Genomic DNA, 9,126 nt, shown 5'->3' on the forward strand with positions numbered 1-9,126 from the left:
CACACACACACACACACACACACAGTTTGCTGACAAACAGTGTAGTTCAGTGCCACACACACACACATACAGAGTTTGCTGACAGTGTAGTTCAGTGCCACACACACACACAGTTTGCTGACAGTGTAGTTCAGAGCCTCCCCCGCCCCGCCCACACACACACACACACACTTTGCTGACAAACAGCAGCAGTCTGATGACAAGTCTCTTTATTGGCAGGAAGTCATTCAGTCTGTCCTTTAAATGCACAGCCCAGAGCACAGGTCTAGCCCTGCTCTCTTCTCCATCAACAATACAAACTACAGCCCAGTGCACAGGTCTAGCCCTGCTCTCTTCTCCATCAACAATACAAACTACAGCCCAGTGCACAGGTCTAGCCCTGCCCTCTTCTCCATCAACAACACAAACTACAGCCCAGTGCACAGGTCTAGCCCTGCTCTCTTCTCCATCAACAACACGAACTACAGCCCAGTGCACAGGTCTAGCCCTGCCCTCTTCTCCATCAACAACACGAACTACAGCCCAGTGCACAGGTCTAGCCCTGCCCTCTTCTCCATCAACAACACAAACTACAGCCCAGTGCACAGGTCTAGCCCTGCTCTCTTCTCCATCAACAACACAAACTGCTTCAGCAAACTGGGTGTGTTCAAGCCTACATGTGCCTAACTGAACTATAAACCATTTAAAAAAGACAGAGGAAGAGAAATTCATCACCATTATTAAAATCATAATTGCAAGCTTTTTTTTCTATGTTTAAAAAAAATCCACAACTGAGTCAACCTAGACTAATCTGGTAATAGCTAAACTTGTGAACTGGCTGCTATCTGAATTTAGAAATTCACTCTTGATTTATTTTTTCTTCTTTCATACGCACGATTTTATCAATACCAGTATCAAAAATAATAATGAAGCATGATTTTTGTTTCACACAGACCTAACCTGTCTTACCAAAAGTCCAGCCCCCATTTCAACTGAAGAGGTCAGGCTGATGATTACTTCTGCAGCGTGCACTCTACCATCAACCCAAATGTGGCCTACAACTTGATGATTACTTCTGCAGCGTACATTCTACCATCAACCCAAATGTGGCCTACAACTTGATGATTACTTCTGCAGCGTACATTCTACCATCAACCCAAATGTGGCCTACAACTTGATGATTACTTCTGCAGCATGCATTCTACCATCAACTCAAATGTGGCCTTCAACCTGATGATTACTTCTGCAGCGTACATTCTACCATCAACTCAAATGTGGCCTTCAACCTGATGATTACTTCTGCAGCGTACATTCTACCATCAACTCAAATGTGGCCTTCAACCTGATGATTACTTCTGCAGCGTACATTCTACCATCAACTCAAATGTGGCCTTCAACCTGATGATTACTTCTGCAGCGTACATTCTACCATCAACTCAAATGTGGCCTTCAACCTGATGATTACTTCTGCAGCGTGCACTCTACCATCAACCCAAATGTGGCCTACAACCTGATGATTACTTCTGCAGCGTACATTCTACCATCAACCCAAATGTGGCCTACAACTTGACGATTACTTCTGCAGCGTACATTCTACCATCAACTCAAATGTGGCCTTCAACCTGATGATTACTTCTGCAGCGTACATTCTACCATCAACTCAAATGTGGCCTTCAACCTGATGATTACTTCTGCAGCGTACATTCTACCATCAACCCAAATGTGGCCTACAACTTGACGATTACTTCTGCAGCGTACATTCTACCATCAACTCAAATGTGGCCTTCAACCCGATGATTACTTCTGCAGCGTACATTCTACCATCAACTCAAATGTGGCCTTCAACCTGATGATTACTTCTGCAGCGTACATTCTACCATCAACCCAAATGTGGCCTACAACTTGATGATTACTTCTGCAGCATGCATTCTACCATCAACTCAAATGTGGCCTTCAACCTGATGATTACTTCTGCAGCGTACATTCTACCATCAACCCAAATGTGGCCTACAACTTGATGATTACTTCTGCAGCATGCATTCTACCATCAACTCAAATGTGGCCTTCAACCTGATTACTTCTGCAGCGTACATTCTACCATCAACCCAAATGTGGCCTACAACTTGATGATTACTTCTGCAGCGTACATTCTACCATCAACTCAAATGTGGCCTTCAAACTGATGATTACTTCTGCAGCGTGCACTCTACCATCAACTCAAATGTGGCCTTCAACCTGATGATTACTTCTGCAGCGTACATTCTACCATCAACTCAAATGTGGCCTTCAACCTGATGATTACTTCTGCAGCGTACATTCTACCATCAACTCAAATGTGGCCTTCAAACTGATGATTACTTCTGCAGCGTGCACTCTACCATCAACTCAAACGTAGCCTACAACTTGATGATTACTTCTGCAGCGTGCATTCTACCATCAACTCAAACGTAGCCTACAACTTGATGATTACTTCTGCAGCGTACATTCTACCATCAACTCAGATGTGGCCTACAACTTGATTGCTTCTGCAGCGTGCGTTCTACCATCCACCCAAATGTGGCCTACAACCTGATGATTACTTCTGCAGCGTACATTCTACCATCAACCCAAATATGGCCTACAACTTGATGCAGTCATAAAGAACAGACTACATGAGCACTTGCAACAAAGAGATAGAAATACATCACTGAACATAATGATGAACATAAATGTTTTCAGTACTATAGAGAGTGGTTTCGTTTGTAATTACACATGACATTCACTTGCGTATTTGAGGAAAAACAGACTAAAATACACCAAATTCATTCAACATCATCACACATACTGCTCATTTCTGCGAAAAGTAAGGAAATGTCCCATGACCTGACAAAATGGAAAAAAAACAAACTTACAGTAGGTACATGCACAAGCTGAACATCACAGTACAAAAAGGAAAACAAAGATCACAGATAAGGAGAGAAAAATGAAGCACAGGTATGAAGTCAATATATGCTGGCACTTTTTAATTCCTTGCTATTGCGGCAAAAGTGCTGGGACAACATTCTAACCCCCCTCCACCTTCCCCATATGTCTGTGGCTATTGCACATGACTGACGGTGTTCAGCAACAACACTGTTCTCCAGACTGCCACATGACTGACGGTGTTCAGCAACACCACTGTTCTCCAGACTGCCACATGACTGACGGTGTTCAGCAACACCACTGTTCTCCAGACTGCCACATGACTGACGGTGTTCAGCAACACCACTGTGCTCCAGGCTGCCACAAAACAACAAAAACCTGGCAGGGTACAGTCACTTGTACATGGCTGCACTGTGGGTGAAGTCAGAAAGACAACGTCCCAGGACAGCTGATGGGGGAACAAGCAGATCTTTTCCCGGCATTTGGTCAGTGATCCTTTGTAAGCAGAGGTGCACAGGAGGCTTGATACAGTTCCAACCCATCTGCCCAGTGGATGTTGGTGTGGTGCTTGGGTTCGAGTCTGGCCTGAGCCAGGATTCCGCCTCCTCCCTCCATCTCCACGGGACCCCGAGTGGTGGACGGGCCACCAGTCTTTGTGTGGGATGACTCATGGCCCAGTCTTTGTGTGGGATGACTCATGGCCCAGTCTTTGTGTGGGATGACTCATGGCCCAGTCTTTGTGTGGGATGACTCGTGGCCCAGTCTTTGTGTGGGATGACTCATGGCCCAGTCTTTGTGTGGGATGACTCGTGGCCCAGTCTTTCTGTGGGATGACTCATGGCCCAGTCTTTGTGTGGGATGACTCGTGGCCCAGTCTTTGTGTGGGATGACTCGTGGCCCAGTCTTTGTGTGGGATGACTCGTGGCCCAGTCTTTCTGTGGGATGACTCATGGCCCAGTCTTTGTGTGGGATGACTCATGGCCCAGTCTTTGTGTGGGATGACTCGTGGCCCAGTCTTTCTGTGGGATGACTCATGGCCCAGTCTTTGTGTGGGATGACGGCCCAGTCTTTGTGTGGATGACTTGTGGCCCAGTCTTTGTGTGGGATGACTCATGGCCATCTGCATGCCCCAAAGAAACCACATCTGCTTGGCAAAGAAAGTGCAGCAACACAAAGACCTGTTGCTGACTGCAGTGCATGAGAACAGGACAAAGGGGAAATCTGCTGCAGTGTTGCTGTGACACGCCAATCCCAAGAAAGGCCTCCAGAGCAGTGAGGAATCCCTTGTAACGAAGTTACACAACATAACCTAGGACCTTCACAGAAAAGTGTTTCAAGTCATCCTTTTTTCTTCTTTTTTTTCACACTGGCAGATCTACAGTACATTCAAGTTACAAAACTAGAAACCGCTGCAAGAAACATGGAACTGGAAGAATGAATTCTTGCAGTTGACCAGTCAACAATAAACTGGAGACAATTTTAATGTCATAGCTGGTGGGATAAAAAGTGAGGCAGTGTTTATGCTACTATGTATGTGAACACAGAACATTCTAATTCAATTTTTTTAAATTAATATAGAAATTAAAACCAAAGAGCAGTGGAATTTTTCTTTTTTAATTTAAAAAAAACCCACACAAATGAATCAAAAAATGTTTATTTCTTTCATGTTTAACCTTTCAAGCTATTTACAGATATATGTATAAGCTCCCTTCTTTTGGAATGCTTACATCCTAAACACAACAGAACTGCTCCCACACAACTTGACAAAGACAGCCAGCAGTGTGCATCAGGACAGAAAAAGGCAACATCATCCTCTTCACTGCTGGATCTTCACAGCACACACCACCCCACAACACCATCCTCTTCACTGCTGGATCTTCACAGCACACACCACCCCACAACACCATCCTCTTCACTGCTGGATCTTCACAGCACACATCACCCCACAACACCATCCTCTTCACTGCTGGATCTTCACAGCACACACCACCCCACAATACCATCCTCTTCACTGCTGGATCTTCACAGCACACACCACCCCACAACATCATCCTCTTCACTGCTGGATCTTCACAGCACACATCACCCCACAATACCATCCACTTTACTGCTGGATCTTCACAGCACACACCACCCCACAATACCATCCTCTTCACTGCTGGATCTTCACAGCACACACCACCCCACAACATCATCCTCTTCACTGCTGGATCTTCACAGCACACATCACCCCACAATACCATCCACTTTACTGCTGGATCTTCACAGCACACCCCACCCCACAACACCATCCTCTTCACTGCTGGATCTTCACAGCACACCCCACCCCACAATACCATCCACTTTACTGCTGGATCTTCACAGCACACACCACCCCACAATACCATCCACTTTACTGCTGGATCTTCACAGCACACACCACCCCACACCACCATCCTCTTCACTGCTGGATCTTCACAGCACACACCACCCCACAACACCATCCTCTTCACTGCTGGATCTTCACAGCACACACCACCCTGGCTGCTTTCCACAGCACACAACAATGATGTCCATGTGTTTATCACTTGTTCTTGGTGAACAAGGGAAAAGTGCAAAACAAGAAATATCAAGGATAAAAGAGGCAGACACACTGCCTTACAGGCATGCTACATCTGACCTGGCCTGACAAAAACCAAGGTTAAAGTAATCATAATCAATTTGTAAACAGTCATGTCCTTGAGGATGTCGGCTTATAAACCATTTTGTGCAGAAAAACAAGAAAGAATCCATCTTGAGTATATGTATGTTACGTATACCATTCACCACTTCTGACGACAGGCACACTGTCATTGTTCCTTGTCATCTGATTCCCAATCCATTCCCCGACACACTGTCATTGTTCCTTGTCATCTCTGATTCCCAATCCATTCCCCGACACACCATCACTGTTCCTTGTCATCTGATTCCCAATCCATTCCCCGACACACTGTCATTGTTCCTTGTCATCTGATTCCCAATCCATTCCCCGACACACTGTCATTGTTCCTTGTCATCTGATTCCCAATCCATTCCCCGAAACACTGTCATTGTTCCTTGTCATCTGATTCCCAATCCATTCCCCGACACACTGTCATTGTTCCTTGTCATCTGATTCCCAATCTATTCCCCGAAACACTGTCATTGTTCCTTGTCATCTGATTCCCAATCTATTCCCCGACACACTGTCATTGTTCCTTGTCATCTGATTCCCAATCCATTCCCCGACACACTGTCATTTTTCCTTGTCATCTCTGATTCCCAATCCATTCCCCGACACACTGTCATTGTTCCTTGTCATCTGATTCCCAATCCATTCCCTGACACACTGTCATTGTTCCTTGTCATCTCTGATTCCCAATCTATTCCCCAAAACTGCACAGCATGCTTCCACTTCACAGAGAACGTCCCTAACCAGTGACACCTCCATGACCCTAACCAGTGACACCTCCATGACCCCTAATTAGTGACACCTCCATCACCACCTCCATGACCCCTAACCAATGACTCCTCTATCACCAACTCCATCAAGCAGTTGTCTTCATTCCTGCAACACAGGCTGATTCTGTTTCCAAGGATCACTTCAACAACAAGCCTTCAAATAATTGTCCCACCCCTCTCCTTCAGTGGCCCACACGTCATCACTCAGCATCTGAAGTACAAAGCTACAGGTAAATGGACACTCTCTTCAACAGTCATCTCTCAGCATCTGAAGTACAAAGCTACAGGTAAATGGACACTCTCTTCAACAGTCATCTCTCAGCATCTGAAGTACAATGCTACAGGTAAATGGACACTCTCTTCAACAGTCATCACTTAGCATCTGAAGTACAAAGCTACAGGTAAATGGACACTCTCTCTTCAACAGTCATCACTTAGCATCTGAAGTACAAAGCTACAGGTAAATGGACACTCTCTCTTCAACAGTCATCACTTAGCATCTGAAGTACAAAGCTACAGGTAAATGGACACTCTCTCTTCAACAGTCATCTCTCAGCATCTGAAGTACAATGCTACAGGTAAATGGACACTCTCTCCTCAACAGTCATCTCTCAGCATCTGAAGTACAAAGCTACAGGTAAATGGACACTCTCTCTTCAACAGTCATCTCTCAGCATCTGAAGTACAATGCTACAGGTAAATGGACACTCTCTCTTCAACAGTCATCTCTCAGCATCTGAAGTACAATGCTACAGGTAAATGGACACTCTTAACAGCTTTTCCAGTACTGTTGTTATCATCTTAACCACAGTAAGAACAGGTATACTAACAAAACAAAAAACAACACACAACAACAACAAAATGGAGAAGGATAGAGGTAATGACACAAGTCAAAATGACAGTGACTAAGTTACAAGACAACAGTCACACAGACAAGAGACTGAGGGCATACAGAGCGCACAGACATACAGTAAAATGCAGATCCATCTCAGTCAAGAACGCACGCACACACACACACACACACACAAAGAAGCATTCATGAACTTAACACACATACTGTGTTCTCCATGAAAGCCATACGCGATGTCTCCTTTCCCAACAAAACTAAATGTGAATCTCTGTCAATTTCATAACATCAGCAACTGCTTGCCAAGTCATCACAACACCAGCCCTCCCCTCTTCCAATGATTGAAATCAAACAATTTGAAATTCTACCATTATTCATGCTAAATTCCAGGCCTCTTTTCTTGCTTTGTGGATCTAAAACTGCAGGGATGTTGCCTGGTTCAATACTTTATCAATGTGACCAGCGACACACTGACACTGACCAACCCTGACCAGGTGACAGCCACAGTACACACTGACCAGGTGACAGCCAGCCAAAGTACACACTGACCAGGTGACAGCCACTGTACACATTGACCAGGTGACAGCCACAGTACACACTGACCAGGTGACAGTCACAGTCACTGTACACACTGACCAGGTGACAGCCACAATACACACTGACCAGGTGACAGCCACAGTCACTGTACACACTGACCAGGTGACAGCCACAGTCACTGTACACACTGACCAGGTGACAGCCAGTCAAAGTACACACTGACCAGGTGACAGCCACAGTCAAAGTACACACTGACCAGGTGACAGCCACAGTCACAGTCCACACTGACCAGGTGACAGCCACAGTACACACTGACCAGGTGACAGCCACAGTACACATTGACCAGATGACAGTCACAGTCACTGTACACACTGACCAGGTGACAGTCACAGTCACTGTACACACTGACCAGGTGACAGTCACAGTACACACTGACCAGGTGACAGCCACAGTCACAGTACACACTGACCAGGTGACAACCAGTTACTGTACACACTGACCAGGTGACAGCCACAGTCACAGTACACACTGACCAGGTGACAACCACAGTCACAGTACACACTGACCAGGTGACAGCTACAGTCACAGTACACACTGACCAGGTGACAGCCACAGTCACAGTACACACTGACCAGGTGACAGCCACAGTCACAGTACACACTGACCAGGTGACAGCCACAGTCACAGTACACACTGACCAGGTGACAGTCACAGTCACTGTACACACTGACCAGGTGACAGCCACAGTACACACTGACCAGGTGACACACACTGACCAGGTGACAGCCACAGTACACACTGACCAGGTGACAGCCACAGTCACAGTACACACTGACCAGGTGACAGCCACAGTACACACTGACCAGGTGACAGCCACAGTCACAGTACACACTGACCAGGTGACACACACTGACCAGGTGACAGCCACAGTACACACTGACCAGGTGACAGCCACAGTCACAGTACACACTGACCAGGTGACAGCCACAGTCACAGTACAAACTGACCAGGTGACAGTCACAGTGACTGTACGCACTGACCAGGTGACAGTCACAGTCACTGTACACACTGGCCAGGTGACAGCCACAGTACACACTGACCAGGTGACAGCCACAGTCACTTAACACACTGACCAGGTGACAGCCACAGTCACTGTACACACTGACCAGGTGACAGTCACAGTACACACTGACCAGGTGACAGCCACAGTCACTGTACACACTGACCAGGTGACAGCCACAGTCACTGTACACACTGACCAGGTGACAACCAGTCACAGTACACACTGACCAGGTGACAGTCACAGTCACTGTACACACTGGCCAGGTGACAGCCACAGTCACAGTACACACTGACCAGTTGACAGTCACAGTACACACTAACCAGGTGACAGCCACAGTCAC

At 46.3% G+C, this 9,126-nt stretch overlaps 1 long non-coding RNA gene across 1 annotated transcript; it reads right to left on the minus strand.

Annotated features, from left to right (window-relative positions):
- Positions 1–192: 192 nt before the first annotated feature.
- LOC143285567 (uncharacterized) lies at positions 193–4,602 on the minus strand. The gene is made up of 2 exons (XR_013055703.1): positions 2,103–4,602; positions 193–2,049 (listed from the first exon to the last, which is right to left on the minus strand). It is a non-coding gene; the product is annotated as an uncharacterized LOC143285567 (long non-coding RNA).
- Between the last annotated feature and the right edge of the window lie 4,524 nt (positions 4,603–9,126).

This window comes from Babylonia areolata, chromosome 9, assembly GCF_041734735.1.
Source record: "Babylonia areolata isolate BAREFJ2019XMU chromosome 9, ASM4173473v1, whole genome shotgun sequence".
NCBI classification, from domain to species: Eukaryota; Metazoa; Mollusca; class Gastropoda; order Neogastropoda; family Buccinidae; genus Babylonia; species Babylonia areolata.